Here is a 22,633-nt window from a genome sequence, read left to right on the forward strand (position 1 = left end):
TCGCTTACCGGGATCTGATCTGTTGTATATAAATATCTATGACTCATAAATTCCTATGTCCCGGCTCTGGGGGTGGGGGGAAGGTGGGGTCGTTAAAGCACCACATATGCTACCTTCTTACTGATACAACAGAAAAACTATCTTTAACTGAAAGTTTTGGTATTGTTGTTAATGCCACACTCCTGCTTCTTGGTGGCATTCTCTAACCAGGCAATCCTGTTACCGAAGTAAAGTATGTTCTTCATGTCACGCTATAGGTTAAGATCAAGGTTAATTTTTTTTCTGCAGTAACCTATGCTTATCGTAAGAGGCGAGTGGTGAAGCTCTCTCCCTTGGTTGACACACGTCATCGTATTCCAGTTGCGTAGACCAATGCTCATGCTGTTGAACACTGGATTGTCTGGTTCAGACTGGGTTATTTACAGACCGCCATATAGCAGGAATATTGCTCAGTGCCGCATTAAAGAACAACCACACCAAACCAATCCAGTCGTGTCACGCCACCAATAATACATGTCAGAAATAGAAAGAAAATGTTTGTTACGGAAAGACGTGTTTGGATAATGAACTTAGCTCAGACATGATTATTGATGACTTGGTCCTGCATACCATTTTAATTACACACGTTGGTACATCACCGTAAACGCCATGAGACTGCCACTTGTAAGATTCATCGCACACCATCATTCTTTGTGCTGACGGTGTACCGGAAGTGTCTGTGTATCCCTCGCCGCAGTAGTAGCTGATGACGTCAGCGTATCTCATTCCGCTTCCTCGGACGATGCTGTCATCAATGTTGGACCGTGATGTTGGTGTTGGACAGGTGCAGCCTTCAGTAGTTGTGGTGAAATTGATACACGTGCGTATTAAAATTTGAAACGTTACGAGACCACATAAAATATTGCAGTAAGTCCATTATGTGACATTAATTATGAGGATAATCTTTCGATTACTTTGAGCATGTGGCCGTCAAGATAAAAAGGTTGATAGTACGGAACGTTCATGTCACACACACAATTAATCTTTAGCCTTATATAAAGTGACAGGCTATTCAAATCGAGTTGCATCACTACATATGTACGTCTCAGAAAATTTCGAAATGCTTTAACATAGTGTGTCAAATACAGTACTTACGTTCCCAGATGTTGTATGAGTTGTGACAATGCTCTGTCATATACTTTTAGTCGCATTCACACTTGCCACGTTAAACACTCGCAGTACAGCTCCCCCGGAGCGCCTGTTACACCGCTAACACAAGACAAGCGTGTTAACATATAACACTCAGTGAACATATGTGTCAACTTTTGATCATGTGCTAACTGTACTGTGTCAAATCATGATTTCAGAGATTATGTGTAATGAATCTGTGTAGATTGGAGTAAATATGTATATGCCATATATACTTATATGTCATATATATGTATATGTCGTTTTAAAAGTTTCAGTATATTTAATGCGTCAATTCGGAAATATTCGTCAATGTAAAAAACTGTTACGGATCCTTTTGCATGTGTTAATTTTCATGTAATTATTGTATTTTTTTAAGGAAATTGATTTAATTGATTCATTTGATTTATATATTTTGTAGATAGGTGTCTTTTATAATCGGCGCAGTTAGCAACTGACACGTGGTATAGATATGAGGGCCGATGTAGAATTCATCTAAATCTTTAAAGGTCATTTAGAAGTGGAACGCATAAGAAAAGCCAGATTTATGGATGTCAGCTTCTTTATTGTGGAAAACAAAACGTTTCGGAGCGTGTGCTTTCTCCTTCATCAGCTAATGCTTGCTCTATCACCTGATGATTGCTAATTCATCAAGTGATGCTTGCTTCTTCATCACCTGATGAAGAAGCAAGTGTACGCTCCGAAACGTTGTGTTATCCACAATGAAGAACTCTACATTTAAGGTGTAAAATAGTTCGTTTACAACTTTGTATAAACCTGACATCTCACGACAGATACTGGGGGAAAAGAAAGATATATGTTCTCACAATCTACTATCAATTACATGTAGCCACTAAACATTGTCCAAGACCAACCTTTCATATAAAAAATATTGACTCCGTCAATTCAGAGTGTAAAAAAGTAGTCGCTAGTCAACTATGATGTTCCTCTCCACGGAAATCTTTAGTAAAAGGCGAAAGATTTATCCGAATGGATGAAGAGAAACCAGAGTTAACGTTACAGGCTCTTGTCTTCCCCTACTGAAAATATTTCATCACAACATGTAGGTGTCAGGACATGACTTGTAGCATTTAAATCAACTATTTGGCATTATTGTTTCTTTGATATAGAAAGGGTATCGACACAACCCTTCAATTGATATGATAAGGAGATTGAAGTTGAAAAGGGCTACATGCCGCTGTAGCTTGTCAAATAAATACGGACTTTGCGACTCCCGTGCCCGAGGCAGCCATTTTGAACGTTGGTTCCTCGTCATGTATAGTTCGTTATTGTGGTCGACCTCAACATAATATTCAAACCTCCCATTTTCATGCACACGCATTGCAAAGACATCGCTGACGTGGATGACGGCGTCAGCTTGGAAACACTGCTAAACACTTACACTATACTTTTGATCTTGAAAATCACACAAACAACAACAACAGGGTAATGGACGACCGCAGAGAGTAATTAGCTGCCTTCTCTACACATTGTGCAAGTTCTATTTTGTGTATTGGAAATATTAACCCTGTCAATTCAGGGCGTAAGAAATTAGTCATTAGACTCATTGTTATGTTCCTCTCCACGGAAATCTTTAGTAAAAGGCGAAAGATTTATCCGAATGGATGAAGAGAAACCAGAGTTAACGTTACAGGCTCCTGTCTTCCCCTACTGAAAATATTTCATCACAACATGTAGGTGTCAGGACATGACTTGTAGCATTTAAATCAACTATTTGGCATTATTGTTTCTTTGATATAGAAAGGGTATCGACACAACCCTTCAATTGATATGATAAGGAGATTGAAGTTGAAAAGGGCTACATGCCGCTGTAGCTTGTCAAATAAATACGGACTTTGCGACTCCCGTGCCCGAGGCAGCCATTTTGAACGTTGGTTCGTCGTCATGTATAGTTCGTTATTGTGGTCTACCTCAACATAATATTCAAACCTCCCATTTTCATGCACACGCATTGCAAAGACATCGCTGACGTGGATGACGGCGTCAGCTTGGAAACACTGCTAAACACTTACACTATACTTTTGATCTTGAAAATCACACAAACAACAACAACAGGGTAATGGACGACCGCAGAGAGTAATTACCTCCCTTCTCTACACATTGTGCAAGTTCTATTTTGTGTATTGGAAATATTAACCCTGTCAATTCAGGGCGTAAGAAATTAGTCATTAGACTCATTGTGATGTTCCTCTCCACGGAAATCTTTAGTAAAAGGCGAAAGATTTATCCGAATGGATGAAGAGAAACCAGAGTTAACGTTACAGGCTCCTGTCTTCCCCTACTGAAAATATTTCATCACAACATGTAGGTGTCAGGACATGACTTGTAGCATTTAAATCAACTATTTGGCATTATTGTTTCTTTGATGTAGAAAGGGTATCGACACAACCCTTCAATTGATATGATAAGGAGACTGAAGTTGAAAAGGGCTACATGCCGCTGTAGCTTGTCAAATAAATACGGACTTTGCGACTCCCGTGCCCGAGGCAGCCATTTTGAACGTTGGTTCGTCGTCATGTATAGTTTGTTATTGTGGTCGACCTCAACATAATATTCAAACCTCCCATTTTCATGCACACGCATTGCAAAGACATCGCTGACGTGGATGACGGCGTCAGCTTGGAAACACTGCTAAACACTTACACTATACTTTTGATCTTGAAAATCACACCACCAACAACAACAGGGTAATGGACGACCGCAGAGAGTAATTACCTCCCTTCTCTACACATTGTGCAAGTTCTATTTTGTGTATTGGAAATATTAACCCTGTCAATTCAGGGCGTAAGAAATTAGTCATTAGACTCATTGTGATGTTCCTCTCCACGGAAATCTTTAGTAAAAGGCGAAAGATTTATCCGAATGGATGAAGAGAAACCAGAGTTAACGTTACAGGCTCCTGTCTTCCCCTACTGAAAATATTTCATCACAACATGTAGGTGTCAGGACATGACTTGTAGCATTTAAATCAACTATTTGGCATTATTGTTTCTTTGATATAGAAAGGGTATCGACACAACCCTTCAATTGATATGATAAGGAGATTGAAGTTGAAAAGGGCTACATGCCGCTGTAGCTTGTCAAATAAATACGGACTTTGCGACTCCCGTGCCCGAGGCAGCCATTTTGAACGTTGGTTCGTCGTCATGTATAGTTCGTTATTGTGGTCGACCTCAACATAATATTCAAACCTCCCATTTTCATGCACACGCATTGCAAAGACATCGCTGACGTGGATGACGGCGTCAGCTTGGAAACACTGCTAAACACTTACACTATACTTTTGATCTTGAAAATCACACCAACAACAACAACAGGGTAATGGACGACCGCAGAGAGTAATTACCTCCCTTCTCTACACATTGTGCAAGTTCTATTTTGTGTATTGGAAATATTAACCCTGTCAATTCAGGGCGTAAGAAATTAGTCATTAGACTCATTGTGATGTTCCTCTCCACGGAAATCTTTAGTAAAAGGCGAAAGATTTATCCGAATGGATGAAGAGAAACCAGAGTTAACGTTACAGGCTCCTGTCTTCCCCTACTGAAAATATTTCATCACAACATGTAGGTGTCAGGACATGACTTGTAGCATTTAAATCAACTATTTGGCATTATTGTTTCTTTGATATAGAAAGGGTATCGACACAACCCTTCAATTGATATGATAAGGAGATTGAAGTTGAAAAGGGCTACATGCCGCTGTAGCTTGTCAAATAAATACGGACTTTGCGACTCCCGTGCCCGAGGCAGCCATTTTGAACGTTGGTTCGTCGTCATGTATAGTTCGTTATTGTGGTCGACCTCAACATAATATTCAAACCTCCCATTTTCATGCACACGCATTGCAAAGACATCGCTGACGTGGATGACGGCGTCAGCTTGGAAACACTGCTAAACACTTACACTATACTTTTGATCTTGAAAATCACACCAACAACAACAACAGGGTAATGGACGACCGCAGAGAGTAATTACCTCCCTTCTCTACACATTGTGCAAGTTCTATTTTGTGTATTGGAAATATTAACCCTGTCAATTCAGGGCGTAAGAAATTAGTCATTAGACTCATTGTGATGTTCCTCTCCACGGAAATCTTTAGTAAAAGGCGAAAGATTTATCCGAATGGATGAAGAGAAACCAGAGTTAACGTTACAGGCTCCTGTCTTCCCCTACTGAAAATATTTCATCACAACATGTAGGTGTCAGGACATGACTTGTAGCATTTAAATCAACTATTTGGCATTATTGTTTCTTTGATATAGAAAGGGTATCGACACAACCCTTCAATTGATATGATAAGGAGATTGAAGTTGAAAAGGGCTACATGCCGCTGTAGCTTGTCAAATAAATACGGACTTTGCGACTCCCGTGCCCGAGGCAGCCATTTTGAACGTTGGTTCGTCGTCATGTATAGTTCGTTATTGTGGTCGACCTCAACATAATATTCAAACCTCCCATTTTCATGCACACGCATTGCAAAGACATCGCTGACGTGGATGACGGCGTCAGCTTGGAAACACTGCTAAACACTTACACTATACTTTTGATCTTGAAAATCACACAAACAACAACAACAGGGTAATGGACGACCGCAGAGAGTAATTACCTCCCTTCTCTACACATTGTGCAAGTTCTATTTTGTGTATTGGAAATATTAACCCTGTCAATTCAGGGCGTAAGAAATTGGTCATTAGACTCATTGTGATGTTCCTCTCCACGGAAATCTTTAGTAAAAGGCGAAAGATTTATCCGAATGGATGAAGAGAAACCAGAGTTAACGTTACAGGCTCCTGTCTTCCCCTACTGAAAATATTTCATCACAACATGTAGGTGTCAGGACATGACTTGTAGCATTTAAATCAACTATTTGGCATTATTGTTTCTTTGATATAGAAAGGGTATCGACACAACCCTTCAATTGATATGATAAGGAGACTGAAGTTGAAAAGGGCTACATGCCGCTGTAGCTTGTCAAATAAATACGGACTTTGCGACTCCCGTGCCCGAGGCAGCCATTTTGAACGTTGGTTCGTCGTCATGTATAGTTCGTTATTGTGGTCGACCTCAACATAATATTCAAACCTCCCATTTTCATGCACACGCATTGCAAAGACATCGCTGACGTGGATGACGGCGTCAGCTTGGAAACACTGCTAAACACTTACACTATACTTTTGATCTTGAAAATCACACCAACAACAACAACAGGGTAATGGACGACCGCAGAGAGTAATTACCTCCCTTCTCTACACATTGTGCAAGTTCTATTTTGTGTATTGGAAATATTAACCCTGTCAATTCAGGGCGTAAGAAATTAGTCATTAGACTCATTGTGATGTTCCTCTCCACGGAAATCTTTAGTAAAAGGCGAAAGATTTATCCGAATGGATGAAGAGAAACCAGAGTTAACGTTACAGGCTCCTGTCTTCCCCTACTGAAAATATTTCATCACAACATGTAGGTGTCAGGACATGACTTGTAGCATTTAAATCAACTATTTGGCATTATTGTTTCTTTGATATAGAAAGGGTATCGACACAACCCTTCAATTGATATGATAAGGAGATTGAAGTTGAAAAGGGCTACATGCCGCTGTAGCTTGTCAAATAAATACGGACTTTGCGACTCCCGTGCCCGAGGCAGCCATTTTGAACGTTGGTTCGTCGTCATGTATAGTTCGTTATTGTGGTCGACCTCAACATAATATTCAAACCTCCCATTTTCATGCACACGCATTGCAAAGACATCGCTGACGTGGATGACGGCGTCAGCTTGGAAACACTGCTAAACACTTACACTATACATTTGATCTTGAAAATCACACCAACAACAACAACAGGGTAATGGACGACCGCAGAGAGTAATTACCTCCCTTCTCTACACATTGTGCAAGTTCTATTTTGTGTATTGGAAATATTAACCCTGTCAATTCAGGGCGTAAGAAATTAGTCATTAGACTCATTGTGATGTTCCTCTCCACGGAAATCTTTAGTAAAAGGCGAAAGATTTATCCGAATGGATGAAGAGAAACCAGAGTTAACGTTACAGGCTCCTGTCTTCCCCTACTGAAAATATTTCATCACAACATGTAGGTGTCAGGACATGACTTGTAGCATTTAAATCAACTATTTGGCATTATTGTTTCTTTGATATAGAAAGGGTATCGACACAACCCTTCAATTGATATGATAAGGAGATTGAAGTTGAAAAGGGCTACATGCCGCTGTAGCTTGTCAAATAAATACGGACTTTGCGACTCCCGTGCCCGAGGCAGCCATTTTGAACGTTGGTTCGTCGTCATGTATAGTTCGTTATTGTGGTCGACCTCAACATAATATTCAAACCTCCCATTTTCATGCACACGCATTGCAAAGACATCGCTGACGTGGATGACGGCGTCAGCTTGGAAACACTGCTAAACACTTACACTATACTTTTGATCTTGAAAATCACACCAACAACAACAACAGGGTAATGGACGACCGCAGAGAGTAATTACCTCCCTTCTCTACACATTGTGCAAGTTCTATTTTGTGTATTGGAAATATTAACCCTGTCAATTCAGGGCGTAAGGAATTAGTCATTAGACTCATTGTGATGTTCCTCTCCACGGAAATCTTTAGTAAAAGGCGAAAGATTTATCCGAATGGATGAAGAGAAACCAGAGTTAACGTTACAGGCTCCTGTCTTCCCCTACTGAAAATATTTCATCACAACATGTAGGTGTCAGGACATGACTTGTAGCATTTAAATCAACTATTTGGCATTATTGTTTCTTTGATATAGAAAGGGTATCGACACAACCCTTCAATTGATATGATAAGGAGATTGAAGTTGAAAAGGGCTACATGCCGCTGTAGCTTGTCAAATAAATACGGACTTTGCGACTCCCGTGCCCGAGGCAGCCATTTTGAACGTTGGTTCGTCGTCATGTATAGTTCGTTATTGTGGTCGACCTCAACATAATATTCAAACCTCCCATTTTCATGCACACGCATTGCAAAGACATCGCTGACGTGGATGACGGCGTCAGCTTGGAAACACTGCTAAACACTTACACTATACTTTTGATCTTGAAAATCACACCAACAACAACAACAGGGTAATGGACGACCGCAGAGAGTAATTACCTCCCTTCTCTACACATTGTGCAAGTTCTATTTTGTGTATTGGAAATATTAACCCTGTCAATTCAGGGCGTAAGAAATTAGTCATTAGACTCATTGTGATGTTCCTCTCCACGGAAATCTTTAGTAAAAGGCGAAAGATTTATCCGAATGGATGAAGAGAAACCAGAGTTAACGTTACAGGCTCCTGTCTTCCCCTACTGAAAATATTTCATCACAACATGTAGGTGTCAGGACATGACTTGTAGCATTTAAATCAACTATTTGGCATTATTGTTTCTTTGATATAGAAAGGGTATCGACACAACCCTTCAATTGATATGATAAGGAGATTGAAGTTGAAAAGGGCTACATGCCGCTGTAGCTTGTCAAATAAATACGGACTTTGCGACTCCCGTGCCCGAGGCAGCCATTTTGAACGTTGGTTCGTCGTCATGTATAGTTCGTTATTGTGGTCGACCTCAACATAATATTCAAACCTCCCATTTTCATGCACACGCATTGCAAAGACATCGCTGACGTGGATGACGGCGTCAGCTTGGAAACACTGCTAAACACTTACACTATACTTTTGATCTTGAAAATCACACAAACAACAACAACAGGGTAATGGACGACCGCAGAGAGTAATTACCTCCCTTCTCTACACATTGTGCAAGTTCTATTTTGTGTATTGGAAATATTAACCCTGTCAATTCAGGGCGTAAGAAATTAGTCATTAGACTCATTGTGATGTTCCTCTCCACGGAAATCTTTAGTAAAAGGCGAAAGATTTATCCGAATGGATGAAGAGAAACCAGAGTTAACGTTACAGGCTCCTGTCTTCCCCTACTGAAAATATTTCATCACAACATGTAGGTGTCAGGACATGACTTGTAGCATTTAAATCAACTATTTGGCATTATTGTTTCTTTGATATAGAAAGGGTATCGACACAACCCTTCAATTGATATGATAAGGAGATTGAAGTTGAAAAGGGCTACATGCCGCTGTAGCTTGTCAAATAAATACGGACTTTGCGACTCCCGTGCCCGAGGCAGCCATTTTGAACGTTGGTTCGTCGTCATGTATAGTTCGTTATTGTGGTCGACCTCAACATAATATTCAAACCTCCCATTTTCATGCACACGCATTGCAAAGACATCGCTGACGTGGATGACGGCGTCAGCTTGGAAACACTGCTAAACACTTACACTATACTTTTGATCTTGAAAATCACACAAACAACAACAACAGGGTAATGGACGACCGCAGAGAGTAATTACCTCCCTTCTCTACACATTGTGCAAGTTCTATTTTGTGTATTGGAAATATTAACCCTGTCAATTCAGGGCGTAAGAAATTAGTCATTAGACTCATTGTGATGTTCCTCTCCACGGAAATCTTTAGTAAAAGGCGAAAGATTTATCCGAATGGATGAAGAGAAACCAGAGTTAACGTTACAGGCTCCTGTCTTCCCCTACTGAAAATATTTCATCACAACATGTAGGTGTCAGGACATGACTTGTAGCATTTAAATCAACTATTTGGCATTATTGTTTCTTTGATATAGAAAGGGTATCGACACAACCCTTCAATTGATATGATAAGGAGATTGAAGTTGAAAAGGGCTACATGCCGCTGTAGCTTGTCAAATAAATACGGACTTTGCGACTCCCGTGCCCGAGGCAGCCATTTTGAACGTTGGTTCGTCGTCATGTATAGTTCGTTATTGTGGTCGACCTCAACATAATATTCAAACCTCCCATTTTCATGCACACGCATTGCAAAGACATCGCTGACGTGGATGACGGCGTCAGCTTGGAAACACTGCTAAACACTTACACTATACTTTTGATCTTGAAAATCACACAAACAACAACAACAGGGTAATGGACGACCGCAGAGAGTAATTACCTCCCTTCTCTACACATTGTGCAAGTTCTATTTTGTGTATTGGAAATATTAACCCTGTCAATTCAGGGCGTAAGAAATTAGTCATTAGACTCATTGTGATGTTCCTCTCCACGGAAATCTTTAGTAAAAGGCGAAAGATTTATCCGAATGGATGAAGAGAAACCAGAGTTAACGTTACAGGCTCCTGTCTTCCCCTACTGAAAATATTTCATCACAACATGTAGGTGTCAGGACATGACTTGTAGCATTTAAATCAACTATTTGGCATTATTGTTTCTTTGATATAGAAAGGGTATCGACACAACCCTTCAATTGATATGATAAGGAGATTGAAGTTGAAAAGGGCTACATGCCGCTGTAGCTTGTCAAATAAATACGGACTTTGCGACTCCCGTGCCCGAGGCAGCCATTTTGAACGTTGGTTCGTCGTCATGTATAGTTCGTTATTGTGGTCGACCTCAACATAATATTCAAACCTCCCATTTTCATGCACACGCATTGCAAAGACATCGCTGACGTGGATGACGGTGTCAGCTTGGAAACGCTGCTAAACACTTACACTATACTTTTGATCTTGAAAATCACACAAACAACAACAACAGGGTAATGGACGACCGCAGAGAGTAATTACCTCCCTTCTCTACACATTGTGCAAGTTCTATTTTGTGTATTGGAAATATTAACCCTGTCAATTCAGGGCGTAAGAAATTAGTCATTAGACTCATTGTGATGTTCCTCTCCACGGAAATCTTTAGTAAAAGGCGAAAGATTTATCCGAATGGATGAAGAGAAACCAGAGTTAACGTTACAGGCTCCTGTCTTCCCCTACTGAGAATATTTCATCACAACATGTAGGTGTCAGGACATGACTTGTAGCATTTAAATCAACTATTTGGCATTATTGTTTCTTTGATATAGAAAGGGTATCGACACAACCCTTCAATTGATATGATAAGGAGATTGAAGTTGAAAAGGGCTACATGCCGCTGTAGCTTGTCAAATAAATACGGACTTTGCGACTCCCGTGCCCGAGGCAGCCATTTTGAACGTTGGTTCGTCGTCATGTATAGTTCGTTATTGTGGTCGACCTCAACATAATATTCAAACCTCCCATTTTCATGCACACGCATTGCAAAGACATCGCTGACGTGGATGACGGCGTCAGCTTGGAAACACTGCTAAACACTTACACTATACTTTTGATCTTGAAAATCACACAAACAACAACAACAGGGTAATGGACGACCGCAGAGAGTAATTACCTCCCTTCTCTACACATTGTGCAAGTTCTATTTTGTGTATTGGAAATATTAACCCTGTCAATTCAGGGCGTAAGAAATTAGTCATTAGACTCATTGTGATGTTCCTCTCCACGGAAATCTTTAGTAAAAGGCGAAAGATTTATCCGAATGGATGAAGAGAAACCAGAGTTAACGTTACAGGCTCCTGTCTTCCCCTACTGAAAATATTTCATCACAACATGTAGGTGTCAGGACATGACTTGTAGCATTTAAATCAACTATTTGGCATTATTGTTTCTTTGATATAGAAAGGGTATCGACACAACCCTTCAATTGATATGATAAGGAGATTGAAGTTGAAAAGGGCTACATGCCGCTGTAGCTTGTCAAATAAATACGGACTTTGCGACTCCCGTGCCCGAGGCAGCCATTTTGAACGTTGGTTCGTCGTCATGTATAGTTCGTTATTGTGGTCGACCTCAACATAATATTCAAACCTCCCATTTTCATGCACACGCATTGCAAAGACATCGCTGACGTGGATGACGGCGTCAGCTTGGAAACACTGCTAAACACTTACACTATACTTTTGATCTTGAAAATCACACAAACAACAACAACAGGGTAATGGACGACCGCAGAGAGTAATTACCTCCCTTCTCTACACATTGTGCAAGTTCTATTTTGTGTATTGGAAATATTAACCCTGTCAATTCAGGGCGTAAGAAATTAGTCATTAGACTCATTGTGATGTTCCTCTCCACGGAAATCTTTAGTAAAAGGCGAAAGATTTATCCGAATGGATGAAGAGAAACCAGAGTTAACGTTACAGGCTCCTGTCTTCCCCTACTGAAAATATTTCATCACAACATGTAGGTGTCAGGACATGACTTGTAGCATTTAAATCAACTATTTGGCATTATTGTTTCTTTGATATAGAAAGGGTATCGACACAACCCTTCAATTGATATGATAAGGAGATTGAAGTTGAAAAGGGCTACATGCCGCTGTAGCTTGTCAAATAAATACGGACTTTGCGACTCCCGTGCCCGAGGCAGCCATTTTGAACGTTGGTTCGTCGTCATGTATAGTTCGTTATTGTGGTCGACCTCAACATAATATTCAAACCTCCCATTTTCATGCACACGCATTGCAAAGACATCGCTGACGTGGATGACGGCGTCAGCTTGGAAACACTGCTAAACACTTACACTATACTTTTGATCTTGAAAATCACACAAACAACAACAACAGGGTAATGGACGACCGCAGAGAGTAATTACCTCCCTTCTCTACACATTGTGCAAGTTCTATTTTGTGTATTGGAAATATTAACCCTGTCAATTCAGGGCGTAAGAAATTAGTCATTAGACTCATTGTGATGTTCCTCTCCACGGAAATCTTTAGTAAAAGGCGAAAGATTTATCCGAATGGATGAAGAGAAACCAGAGTTAACGTTACAGGCTCCTGTCTTCCCCTACTGAAAATATTTCATCACAACATGTAGGTGTCAGGACATGACTTGTAGCATTTAAATCAACTATTTGGCATTATTGTTTCTTTGATATAGAAAGGGTATCGACACAACCCTTCAATTGATATGATAAGGAGATTGAAGTTGAAAAGGGCTACATGCCGCTGTAGCTTGTCAAATAAATACGGACTTTGCGACTCCCGTGCCCGAGGCAGCCATTTTGAACGTTGGTTCGTCGTCATGTATAGTTCGTTATTGTGGTCGACCTCAACATAATATTCAAACCTCCCATTTTCATGCACACGCATTGCAAAGACATCGCTGACGTGGATGACGGCGTCAGCTTGGAAACACTGCTAAACACTTACACTATACTTTTGATCTTGAAAATCACACAAACAACAACAACAGGGTAATGGACGACCGCAGAGAGTAATTACCTCCCTTCTCTACACATTGTGCAAGTTCTATTTTGTGTATTGGAAATATTAACCCTGTCAATTCAGGGCGTAAGAAATTAGTCATTAGACTCATTGTGATGTTCCTCTCCACGGAAATCTTTAGTAAAAGGCGAAAGATTTATCCGAATGGATGAAGAGAAACCAGAGTTAACGTTACAGGCTCCTGTCTTCCCCTACTGAAAATGTTTCATCACAACATGTAGGTGTCAGGACATGACTTGTAGCATTTAAATCAACTATTTGGCATTATTGTTTCTTTGATATAGAAAGGGTATCGACACAACCCTTCAATTGATATGATAAGGAGATTGAAGTTGAAAAGGGCTACATGCCGCTGTAGCTTGTCAAATAAATACGGACTTTGCGACTCCCGTGCCCGAGGCAGCCATTTTGAACGTTGGTTCGTCGTCATGTATAGTTCGTTATTGTGGTCGACCTCAACATAATATTCAAACCTCCCATTTTCATGCACACGCATTGCAAAGACATCGCTGACGTGGATGACGGCGTCAGCTTGGAAACACTGCTAAACACTTACACTATACTTTTGATCTTGAAAATCACACAAACAACAACAACAGGGTAATGAACGACCGCAGAGAGTAATTACCTCCCTTCTCTACACATTGTGCAAGTTCTATTTTGTGTATTGGAAATATTAACCCTGTCAATTCAGGGCGTAAGAAATTAGTCATTAGACTCATTGTGATGTTCCTCTCCACGGAAATCTTTAGTAAAAGGCGAAAGATTTATCCGAATGGATGAAGAGAAACCAGAGTTAACGTTACAGGCTCCTGTCTTCCCCTACTGAAAATATTTCATCACAACATGTAGGTGTCAGGACATGACTTGTAGCATTTAAATCAACTATTTGGCATTATTGTTTCTTTGATATAGAAAGGGTATCGACACAACCCTTCAATTGATATGATAAGGAGATTGAAGTTGAAAAGGGCTACATGCCGCTGTAGCTTGTCAAATAAATACGGACTTTGCGACTCCCGTGCCCGAGGCAGCCATTTTGAACGTTGGTTCGTCGTCATGTATAGTTCGTTATTGTGGTCGACCTCAACATAATATTCAAACCTCCCATTTTCATGCACACGCATTGCAAAGACATCGCTGACGTGGATGACGGCGTCAGCTTGGAAACACTGCTAAACACTTACACTATACTTTTGATCTTGAAAATCACACAAACAACAACAACAGGGTAATGGACGACCGCAGAGAGTAATTACCTCCCTTCTCTACACATTGTGCAAGTTCTATTTTGTGTATTGGAAATATTAACCCTGTCAATTCAGGGCGTAAGAAATTAGTCATTAGACTCATTGTGATGTTCCTCTCCACGGAAATCTTTAGTAAAAGGCGAAAGATTTATCCGAATGGATGAAGAGAAACCAGAGTTAACGTTACAGGCTCCTGTCTTCCCCTACTGAAAATATTTCATCACAACATGTAGGTGTCAGGACATGACTTGTAGCATTTAAATCAACTATTTGGCATTATTGTTTCTTTGATATAGAAAGGGTATCGACACAACCCTTCAATTGATATGATAAGGAGACTGAAGTTGAAAAGTGCTACATGCCGATGTAGCTTGTCAAATAAATACGGACTTTGCGACTCCCGTGCCCGAGGCAGCCATTTTGAACGTTGGTTCGTCGTCATGTATAGTTCGTTATTGTGGTCGACCTCAACATAATATTCAAACCTCCCATTTTCATGCACACGCATTGCAAAGACATCGCTGACACGTGGATGACGGCGTCAGCTTGGAAACACTGCTAAACACTTACACTATACTTTTGATCTTGAAAATCACACAAACAACAACAACAGGGTAATGGACGACCGCAGAGAGTAATTACCTCCCTTCTCTACACATTGTGCAAGTTCTATTTTGTGTATTGGAAATATTAACCCTTTCAATTCAGGGCGTAAGAAATTAGTCATTAGACTCATCGTGATGTTCCTCTCCACGGAAATCTTTAGTAAAAGGCGAAAGATTTATCCGAATGGATGAAGAGGAACCAGAGTTAACGTTACAGGCTCCTGTCTTCCCCTACTGAAAATATTTCATCACAACATGTAGGTGTCAGGACATGACTTGTAGCATTTAAATCAACTATTTGGCATTATTGTTTCTTTGATATAGAAAGGGTATCGACACAACCCTTCAATTGATATGATAAGGAGATTGAAGTTGAAAAGGGCTACATGCCGCTGTAGCTTGTCAAATAAATACGGACTTTGCGACTCCCGTGCCCGAGGCAGCCATTTTGAACGTTGGTTCGTCGTCATGTATAGTTCGTTATTGTGGTCGACCTCAACATAATATTCAAACCTCCCATTTTCATGCACACGCATTGCAAAGACATCGCTGACGTGGATGACGGCGTCAGCTTGGAAACACTGCTAAACACTTACACTATACTTTTGATCTTGAAAATCACACCAACAACAACAACAGGGTAATGGACGACCGCAGAGAGTAATTACCTCCCTTCTCTACACATTGTGCAAGTTCTATTTTGTGTATTGGAAATATTAACCCTGTCAATTCAGGGCGTAAGAAATTAGTCATTAGACTCATTGTGATGTTCCTCTCCACGGAAATCTTTAGTAAAAGGCGAAAGATTTATCCGAATGGATGAAGAGAAACCAGAGTTAACGTTACAGGCTCCTGTCTTCCCCTACTGAAAATATTTCATCACAACATGTAGGTGTCAGGACATGACTTGTAGCATTTAAATCAACTATTTGGCATTATTGTTTCTTTGATATAGAAAGGGTATCGACACAACCCTTCAATTGATATGATAAGGAGATTGAAGTTGAAAAGGGCTACATGCCGCTGTAGCTTGTCAAATAAATACGGACTTTGCGACTCCCGTGCCCGAGGCAGCCATTTTGAACGTTGGTTCGTCGTCATGTATAGTTCGTTATTGTGGTCGACCTCAACATAATATTCAAACCTCCCATTTTCATGCACACGCATTGCAAAGACATCGCTGACGTGGATGACGGCGTCAGCTTGGAAACACTGCTAAACACTTACACTATACTTTTGATCTTGAAAATCACACAAACAACAACAACAGGGTAATGGACGACCGCAGAGAGTAATTACCTCCCTTCTCTACACATTGTGCAAGTTCTATTTTGTGTATTGGAAATATTAACCCTGTCAATTCAGGGCGTAAGAAATTGGTCATTAGACTCATTGTGATGTTCCTCTCCACGGAAATCTTTAGTAAAAGGCGAAAGATTTATCCGAATGGATGAAGAGAAACCAGAGTTAACGTTACAGGCTCCTGTCTTCCCCTACTGAAAATATTTCATCACAACATGTAGGTGTCAGGACATGACTTGTAGCATTTAAATCAACTATTTGGCATTATTGTTTCTTTGATATAGAAAGGGTATCGACACAACCCTTCAATTGATATGATAAGGAGACTGAAGTTGAAAAGGGCTACATGCCGCTGTAGCTTGTCAAATAAATACGGACTTTGCGACTCCCGTGCCCGAGGCAGCCATTTTGAACGTTGGTTCGTCGTCATGTATAGTTCGTTATTGTGGTCGACCTCAACATAATATTCAAACCTCCCATTTTCATGCACACGCATTGCAAAGACATCGCTGACGTGGATGACGGCGTCAGCTTGGAAACACTGCTAAACACTTACACTATACTTTTGATCTTGAAAATCACACAAACAACAACAACAGGGTAATGGACGACCGCAGAGAGTAATTACCTCCCTTCTCTACACATTGTGCAAGTTCTATTTTGTGTATTGGAAATATTAACCCTGTCAATTCAGGGCGTAAGAAATTAGTCATTAGACTCATTGTGATGTTCCTCTCCACGGAAATCTTTAGTAAAAGGCGAAAGATTTATCCGAATGGATGAAGAGGAACCAGAGTTAACGTTACAGGCTCCTGTCTTCCCCTACTGAAAATATTTCATCACAACATGTAGGTGTCAGGACATGACTTGTAGCATTTAAATCAACTATTTGGCATTATTGTTTCTTTGATATAGAAAGGGTATCGACACAACCCTTCAATTGATATGATAAGGAGATTGAAGTTGAAAAGGGCTACATGCCGCTGTAGCTTGTCAAATAAATACGGACTTTGCGACTCCCGTGCCCGAGGCAGCCATTTTGAACGTTGGTTCGTCGTCATGTATAGTTCGTTATTGTGGTCGACCTCAACATAATATTCAAACCTCCCATTTTCATGCACACGCATTGCAAAGACATCGCTGACGTGGATGACGGCGTCAGCTTGGAAACACTGCTAAACACTTACACTATACTTTTGATCTTGAAAATCACACCAACAACAACAACAGGGTAATGGACGACCGCAGAGAGTAATTACCTCCCTTCTCTACACATTGTGCAAGTTCTATTTTGTGTATTGGAAATATTAACCCTGTCAATTCAGGGCGTAAGAAATTAGTCATTAGACTCATTGTGATGTTCCTCTCCACGGAAATCTTTAGTAAAAGGCGAAAGATTTATCCGAATGGATGAAGAGAAACCAGAGTTAACGTTACAGGCTCCTGTCTTCCCCTACTGAAAATATTTCATCACAACATGTAGGTGTCAGGACATGACTTGTAGCATTTAAATCAACTATTTGGCATTATTGTTTCTTTGATATAGAAAGGGTATCGACACAACCCTTCAATTGATATGATAAGGAGATTGAAGTTGAAAAGGGCTACATGCCGCTGTAGCTTGTCAAATAAATACGGACTTTGCGACTCCCGTGCCCGAGGCAGCCATTTTGAACGTTGGTTCGTCGTCATGTATAGTTCGTTATTGTGGTCGACCTCAACATAATATTCAAACCTCCCATTTTCATGCACACGCATTGCAAAGACATCGCTGACACGTGGATGACGGCGTCAGCTTGGAAACACTGCTAAACACTTACACTATACTTTTGATCTTGAAAATCACACAAACAACAACAACAACAGGGTAATGGACGACCGCAGAGAGTAATTACCTCCCTTCTCTACACATTGTGCAAGTTCTATTTTGTGTATTGGAAATATTAACCCTGTCAATTCAGGGCGTAAGAAATTAGTCATTAGACTCATTGTGATGTTCCTCTCCACGGAAATCTTTAGTAAAAGGCGAAAGATTTATCCGAATGGATGAAGAGAAACCAGAGTTAACGTTACAGGCTCCTGTCTTCCCCTACTGAAAATATTTCATCACAACATGTAGGTGTCAGGACATGACTTGTAGCATTTAAATCAACTATTTGGCATTATTGTTTCTTTGATATAGAAAGGGTATCGACACAACCCTTCAATTGATATGATAAGGAGATTGAAGTTGAAAAGGGCTACATGCCGCTGTAGCTTGTCAAATAAATACGGACTTTGCGACTCCCGTGCCCGAGGCAGCCATTTTGAACGTTGGTTCGTCGTCATGTATAGTTCGTTATTGTGGTCGACCTCAACATAATATTCAAACCTCCCATTTTCATGCACACGCATTGCAAAGACATCGCTGACGTGGATGACGGCGTCAGCTTGGAAACACTGCTAAACACTTACACTATACTTTTGATCTTGAAAATCACACAAAGAACGACAACAACAGGGTAATGGACGACCGCAGAGAGTAATTACCTCCCTTCTCTACACATTGTGCAAGTTCTATTTTGTGTATTGGAAATATTAACCCTGTCAATTCAGGGCGTAAGAAATTAGTCATTAGACTCATTGTGATGTTCCTCTCCACGGAAATCTTTAGTAAAAGGCGAAAGATTTATCCGAATGGATGAAGAGAAACCAGAGTTAACGTTACAGGCTCCTGTCTTCCCCTACTGAAAATATTTCATCACAACATGTAGGTGTCAGGACATGACTTGTAGCATTTAAATCAACTATTTGGCATTATTGTTTCTTTGATATAGAAAGGGTATCGACACAACCCTTCAATTGATATGATAAGGAGATTGAAGTTGAAAAGGGCTACATGCCGCTGTAGCTTGTCAAATAAATACGGACTTTGCGACTCCCGTGCCCGAGGCAGCCATTTTGAACGTTGGTTCGTCGTCATGTATAGTTCGTTATTGTGGTCGACCTCAACATAATATTCAAACCTCCCATTTTCATGCACACGCATTGCAAAGACATCGCTGACGTGGATGACGGCGTCAGCTTGGAAACACTGCTAAACACTTACACTATACTTTTGATCTTGAAAATCACACCAACAACAACAACAGGGTAATGGACGACCGCAGAGAGTAATTACCTCCCTTCTCTACACATTGTGCAAGTTCTATTTTGTGTATTGGAAATATTAACCCTGTCAATTCAGGGCGTAAGAAATTAGTCATTAGACTCATTGTGATGTTCCTCTCCACGGAAATCTTTAGTAAAAGGCGAAAGATTTATCCGAATGGATGAAGAGAAACCAGAGTTAACGTTACAGGCTCCTGTCTTCCCCTACTGAAAATATTTCATCACAACATGTAGGTGTCAGGACATGACTTGTAGCATTTAAATCAACTATTTGGCATTATTGTTTCTTTGATATAGAAAGGGTATCGACACAACCCTTCAATTGATATGATAAGGAGATTGAAGTTGAAAAGGGCTACATGCCGCTGTAGCTTGTCAAATAAATACGGACTTTGCGACTCCCGTGCCCGAGGCAGCCATTTTGAACGTTGGTTCGTCGTCATGTATAGTTCGTTATTGTGGTCGACCTCAACATAATATTCAAACCTCCCATTTTCATGCACACGCATTGCAAAGACATCGCTGACGTGGATGACGGCGTCAGCTTGGAAACACTGCTAAACACTTACACTATACTTTTGATCTTGAAAATCACACAAAGAACAACAACAACAGGGTAATGGACGACCGCAGAGAGTAATTACCTCCCTTCTCTACACATTGTGCAAGTTCTATTTTGTGTATTGGAAATATTAACCCTGTCAATTCAGGGCGTAAGAAATTAGTCATTAGACTCATTGTGATGTTCCTCTCCACGGAAATCTTTAGTAAAAGGCGAAAGATTTATCCGAATGGATGAAGAGAAACCAGAGTTAACGTTACAGGCTCCTGTCTTCCCCTACTGAAAATATTTCATCACAACATGTAGGTGTCAGGACATGACTTGTAGCATTTAAATCAACTATTTGGCATTATTGTTTCTTTGATATAGAAAGGGTATCGACACAACCCTTCAATTGATATGATAAGGAGATTGAAGTTGAAAAGGGCTACATGCCGCTGTAGCTTGTCAAATAAATACGGACTTTGCGACTCCCGTGCCCGAGGCAGCCATTTTGAACGTTGGTTCGTCGTCATGTATAGTTCGTTATTGTGGTCGACCTCAACATAATATTCAAACCTCCCATTTTCATGCACACGCATTGCAAAGACATCGCTGACGTGGATGACGGCGTCAGCTTGGAAACACTGCTAAACACTTACACTATACTTTTGATCTTGAAAATCACACCAACAACAACAACAGGGTAATGGACGACCGCAGAGAGTAATTACCTCCCTTCTCTACACATTGTGCAAGTTCTATTTTGTGTATTGGAAATATTAACCCTGTCAATTCAGGGCGTAAGAAATTAGTCATTAGACTCATTGTGATGTTCCTCTCCACGGAAATCTTTAGTAAAAGGCGAAAGATTTATCCGAATGGATGAAGAGAAACCAGAGTTAACGTTACAGGCTCCTGTCTTCCCCTACTGAAAATATTTCATCACAACATGTAGGTGTCAGGACATGACTTGTAGCATTTAAATCAACTATTTGGCATTATTGTTTCTTTGATATAGAAAGGGTATCGACACAACCCTTCAATTGATATGATAAGGAGATTGAAGTTGAAAAGGGCTACATGCCGCTGTAGCTTGTCAAATAAATACGGACTTTGCGACTCCCGTGCCCGAGGCAGCCATTTTGAACGTTGGTTCGTCGTCATGTATAGTTCGTTATTGTGGTCGACCTCAACATAATATTCAAACCTCCCATTTTCATGCACACGCATTGCAAAGACATCGCTGACGTGGATGACGGCGTCAGCTTGGAAACACTGCTAAACACTTACACTATACTTTTGATCTTGAAAATCACACAAAGAACAACAACAACAGGGTAATGGACGACCGCAGAGAGTAATTACCTCCCTTCTCTACACATTGTGCAAGTTCTATTTTGTGTATTGGAAATATTAACCCTGTCAATTCAGGGCGTAAGAAATTAGTCATTAGACTCATTGTGATGTTCCTCTCCACGGAAATCTTTAGTAAAAGGCGAAAGATTTATCCGAATGGATGAAGAGAAACCAGAGTTAACGTTACAGGCTCCTGTCTTCCCCTACTGAAAATATTTCATCACAACATGTAGGTGTCAGGACATGACTTGTAGCATTTAAATCAACTATTTGGCATTATTGTTTCTTTGATATAGAAAGGGTATCGACACAACCCTTCAATTGATATGATAAGGAGATTGAAGTTGAAAAGGGCTACATGCCGCTGTAGCTTGTCAAATAAATACGGACTTTGCGACTCCCGTGCCCGAGGCAGCCATTTTGAACGTTGGTTCGTCGTCATGTATAGTTCGTTATTGTGGTCGACCTCAACATAATATTCAAACCTCCCATTTTCATGCACACGCATTGCAAAGACATCGCTGACGTGGATGACGGCGTCAGCTTGGAAACACTGCTAAACACTTACACTATACTTTTGATCTTGAAAATCACACCAACAACAACAACAGGGTAATGGACGACCGCAGAGAGTAATTACCTCCCTTCTCTACACATTGTGCAAGTTCTATTTTGTGTATTGGAAATATTAACCCTGTCAATTCAGGGCGTAAGAAATTAGTCATTAGACTCATTGTGATGTTCCTCTCCACGGAAATCTTTAGTAAAAGGCGAAAGATTTATCCGAATGGATGAAGAGAAACCAGAGTTAACGTTACAGGCTCCTGTCTTCCCCTACTGAAAATATTTCATCACAACATGTAGGTGTCAGGACATGACTTGTAGCATTTAAATCAACTATTTGGCATTATTGTTTCTTTGATATAGAAAGGGTATCGACACAACCCTTCAATTGATATGATAAGGAGATTGAAGTTGAAAAGGGCTACATGCCGCTGTAGCTTGTCAAATAAATACGGACTTTGCGACTCCCGTGCCCGAGGCAGCCATTTTGA

General features: G+C 40.5%; 33 non-coding genes across 33 annotated transcripts; all 33 read right to left on the reverse strand.

Annotated features, from left to right (window-relative positions):
* Positions 1-2,061: 2,061 nt before the first annotated feature.
* LOC137255160 (U5 spliceosomal RNA) lies at positions 2,062-2,181 on the reverse strand. The gene has a single exon (XR_010954506.1). It is a non-coding gene; the product is annotated as a U5 spliceosomal RNA (small nuclear RNA).
* Positions 2,182-2,691: 510 nt separating this feature from the next.
* LOC137255091 (U5 spliceosomal RNA) lies at positions 2,692-2,812 on the reverse strand. Its single transcript, XR_010954441.1, has one exon. It is a non-coding gene; the product is annotated as a U5 spliceosomal RNA (small nuclear RNA).
* A 510-nt stretch (positions 2,813-3,322) lies between these two features.
* LOC137255032 (U5 spliceosomal RNA) lies at positions 3,323-3,443 on the reverse strand. Its single transcript, XR_010954384.1, has one exon. It is a non-coding gene; the product is annotated as a U5 spliceosomal RNA (small nuclear RNA).
* Positions 3,444-3,953: 510 nt separating this feature from the next.
* On the reverse strand, positions 3,954-4,074 carry LOC137255044 (U5 spliceosomal RNA). The gene has a single exon (XR_010954396.1). It is a non-coding gene; the product is annotated as a U5 spliceosomal RNA (small nuclear RNA).
* Positions 4,075-4,584: 510 nt separating this feature from the next.
* Positions 4,585-4,705, reverse strand: LOC137255055 (U5 spliceosomal RNA). The gene has a single exon (XR_010954407.1). It is a non-coding gene; the product is annotated as a U5 spliceosomal RNA (small nuclear RNA).
* Positions 4,706-5,215: 510 nt separating this feature from the next.
* Positions 5,216-5,336, reverse strand: LOC137255066 (U5 spliceosomal RNA). The gene has a single exon (XR_010954418.1). It is a non-coding gene; the product is annotated as a U5 spliceosomal RNA (small nuclear RNA).
* A 510-nt stretch (positions 5,337-5,846) lies between these two features.
* On the reverse strand, positions 5,847-5,967 carry LOC137255092 (U5 spliceosomal RNA). Its single transcript, XR_010954442.1, has one exon. It is a non-coding gene; the product is annotated as a U5 spliceosomal RNA (small nuclear RNA).
* Positions 5,968-6,477: 510 nt separating this feature from the next.
* On the reverse strand, positions 6,478-6,598 carry LOC137255078 (U5 spliceosomal RNA). The gene has a single exon (XR_010954429.1). It is a non-coding gene; the product is annotated as a U5 spliceosomal RNA (small nuclear RNA).
* A 510-nt stretch (positions 6,599-7,108) lies between these two features.
* Positions 7,109-7,229, reverse strand: LOC137255090 (U5 spliceosomal RNA). The gene has a single exon (XR_010954440.1). It is a non-coding gene; the product is annotated as a U5 spliceosomal RNA (small nuclear RNA).
* Positions 7,230-7,739: 510 nt separating this feature from the next.
* Positions 7,740-7,860, reverse strand: LOC137255136 (U5 spliceosomal RNA). The gene has a single exon (XR_010954483.1). It is a non-coding gene; the product is annotated as a U5 spliceosomal RNA (small nuclear RNA).
* A 510-nt stretch (positions 7,861-8,370) lies between these two features.
* LOC137255102 (U5 spliceosomal RNA) lies at positions 8,371-8,491 on the reverse strand. Its single transcript, XR_010954451.1, has one exon. It is a non-coding gene; the product is annotated as a U5 spliceosomal RNA (small nuclear RNA).
* Positions 8,492-9,001: 510 nt separating this feature from the next.
* Positions 9,002-9,122, reverse strand: LOC137255113 (U5 spliceosomal RNA). Its single transcript, XR_010954462.1, has one exon. It is a non-coding gene; the product is annotated as a U5 spliceosomal RNA (small nuclear RNA).
* Positions 9,123-9,632: 510 nt separating this feature from the next.
* Positions 9,633-9,753, reverse strand: LOC137255125 (U5 spliceosomal RNA). Its single transcript, XR_010954473.1, has one exon. It is a non-coding gene; the product is annotated as a U5 spliceosomal RNA (small nuclear RNA).
* Positions 9,754-10,263: 510 nt separating this feature from the next.
* LOC137255137 (U5 spliceosomal RNA) lies at positions 10,264-10,384 on the reverse strand. The gene has a single exon (XR_010954484.1). It is a non-coding gene; the product is annotated as a U5 spliceosomal RNA (small nuclear RNA).
* Positions 10,385-10,894: 510 nt separating this feature from the next.
* LOC137255149 (U5 spliceosomal RNA) lies at positions 10,895-11,015 on the reverse strand. The gene has a single exon (XR_010954495.1). It is a non-coding gene; the product is annotated as a U5 spliceosomal RNA (small nuclear RNA).
* A 510-nt stretch (positions 11,016-11,525) lies between these two features.
* On the reverse strand, positions 11,526-11,646 carry LOC137255161 (U5 spliceosomal RNA). Its single transcript, XR_010954507.1, has one exon. It is a non-coding gene; the product is annotated as a U5 spliceosomal RNA (small nuclear RNA).
* Positions 11,647-12,156: 510 nt separating this feature from the next.
* LOC137255170 (U5 spliceosomal RNA) lies at positions 12,157-12,277 on the reverse strand. Its single transcript, XR_010954513.1, has one exon. It is a non-coding gene; the product is annotated as a U5 spliceosomal RNA (small nuclear RNA).
* Positions 12,278-12,787: 510 nt separating this feature from the next.
* On the reverse strand, positions 12,788-12,908 carry LOC137255171 (U5 spliceosomal RNA). The gene has a single exon (XR_010954514.1). It is a non-coding gene; the product is annotated as a U5 spliceosomal RNA (small nuclear RNA).
* Positions 12,909-13,418: 510 nt separating this feature from the next.
* Positions 13,419-13,539, reverse strand: LOC137255172 (U5 spliceosomal RNA). Its single transcript, XR_010954515.1, has one exon. It is a non-coding gene; the product is annotated as a U5 spliceosomal RNA (small nuclear RNA).
* A 510-nt stretch (positions 13,540-14,049) lies between these two features.
* On the reverse strand, positions 14,050-14,170 carry LOC137255173 (U5 spliceosomal RNA). The gene has a single exon (XR_010954516.1). It is a non-coding gene; the product is annotated as a U5 spliceosomal RNA (small nuclear RNA).
* Positions 14,171-14,680: 510 nt separating this feature from the next.
* LOC137254688 (U5 spliceosomal RNA) lies at positions 14,681-14,801 on the reverse strand. Its single transcript, XR_010954058.1, has one exon. It is a non-coding gene; the product is annotated as a U5 spliceosomal RNA (small nuclear RNA).
* A 512-nt stretch (positions 14,802-15,313) lies between these two features.
* Positions 15,314-15,434, reverse strand: LOC137255151 (U5 spliceosomal RNA). The gene has a single exon (XR_010954497.1). It is a non-coding gene; the product is annotated as a U5 spliceosomal RNA (small nuclear RNA).
* A 510-nt stretch (positions 15,435-15,944) lies between these two features.
* LOC137254689 (U5 spliceosomal RNA) lies at positions 15,945-16,065 on the reverse strand. Its single transcript, XR_010954059.1, has one exon. It is a non-coding gene; the product is annotated as a U5 spliceosomal RNA (small nuclear RNA).
* A 510-nt stretch (positions 16,066-16,575) lies between these two features.
* On the reverse strand, positions 16,576-16,696 carry LOC137255093 (U5 spliceosomal RNA). Its single transcript, XR_010954443.1, has one exon. It is a non-coding gene; the product is annotated as a U5 spliceosomal RNA (small nuclear RNA).
* A 510-nt stretch (positions 16,697-17,206) lies between these two features.
* On the reverse strand, positions 17,207-17,327 carry LOC137255007 (U5 spliceosomal RNA). The gene has a single exon (XR_010954362.1). It is a non-coding gene; the product is annotated as a U5 spliceosomal RNA (small nuclear RNA).
* A 510-nt stretch (positions 17,328-17,837) lies between these two features.
* On the reverse strand, positions 17,838-17,958 carry LOC137254690 (U5 spliceosomal RNA). Its single transcript, XR_010954060.1, has one exon. It is a non-coding gene; the product is annotated as a U5 spliceosomal RNA (small nuclear RNA).
* Positions 17,959-18,473: 515 nt separating this feature from the next.
* LOC137254691 (U5 spliceosomal RNA) lies at positions 18,474-18,594 on the reverse strand. The gene has a single exon (XR_010954061.1). It is a non-coding gene; the product is annotated as a U5 spliceosomal RNA (small nuclear RNA).
* Positions 18,595-19,107: 513 nt separating this feature from the next.
* Positions 19,108-19,228, reverse strand: LOC137254692 (U5 spliceosomal RNA). Its single transcript, XR_010954062.1, has one exon. It is a non-coding gene; the product is annotated as a U5 spliceosomal RNA (small nuclear RNA).
* A 510-nt stretch (positions 19,229-19,738) lies between these two features.
* LOC137254695 (U5 spliceosomal RNA) lies at positions 19,739-19,859 on the reverse strand. The gene has a single exon (XR_010954064.1). It is a non-coding gene; the product is annotated as a U5 spliceosomal RNA (small nuclear RNA).
* Positions 19,860-20,372: 513 nt separating this feature from the next.
* LOC137254696 (U5 spliceosomal RNA) lies at positions 20,373-20,493 on the reverse strand. Its single transcript, XR_010954065.1, has one exon. It is a non-coding gene; the product is annotated as a U5 spliceosomal RNA (small nuclear RNA).
* Positions 20,494-21,003: 510 nt separating this feature from the next.
* LOC137254697 (U5 spliceosomal RNA) lies at positions 21,004-21,124 on the reverse strand. Its single transcript, XR_010954066.1, has one exon. It is a non-coding gene; the product is annotated as a U5 spliceosomal RNA (small nuclear RNA).
* Positions 21,125-21,637: 513 nt separating this feature from the next.
* LOC137254698 (U5 spliceosomal RNA) lies at positions 21,638-21,758 on the reverse strand. The gene has a single exon (XR_010954067.1). It is a non-coding gene; the product is annotated as a U5 spliceosomal RNA (small nuclear RNA).
* A 510-nt stretch (positions 21,759-22,268) lies between these two features.
* Positions 22,269-22,389, reverse strand: LOC137254699 (U5 spliceosomal RNA). The gene has a single exon (XR_010954068.1). It is a non-coding gene; the product is annotated as a U5 spliceosomal RNA (small nuclear RNA).
* Positions 22,390-22,633: the final 244 nt, after the last annotated feature.

Source organism: Haliotis asinina, chromosome 10 (genome assembly GCF_037392515.1).
Source record: "Haliotis asinina isolate JCU_RB_2024 chromosome 10, JCU_Hal_asi_v2, whole genome shotgun sequence".
Classification (NCBI taxonomy): domain Eukaryota; kingdom Metazoa; phylum Mollusca; class Gastropoda; order Lepetellida; family Haliotidae; genus Haliotis; species Haliotis asinina.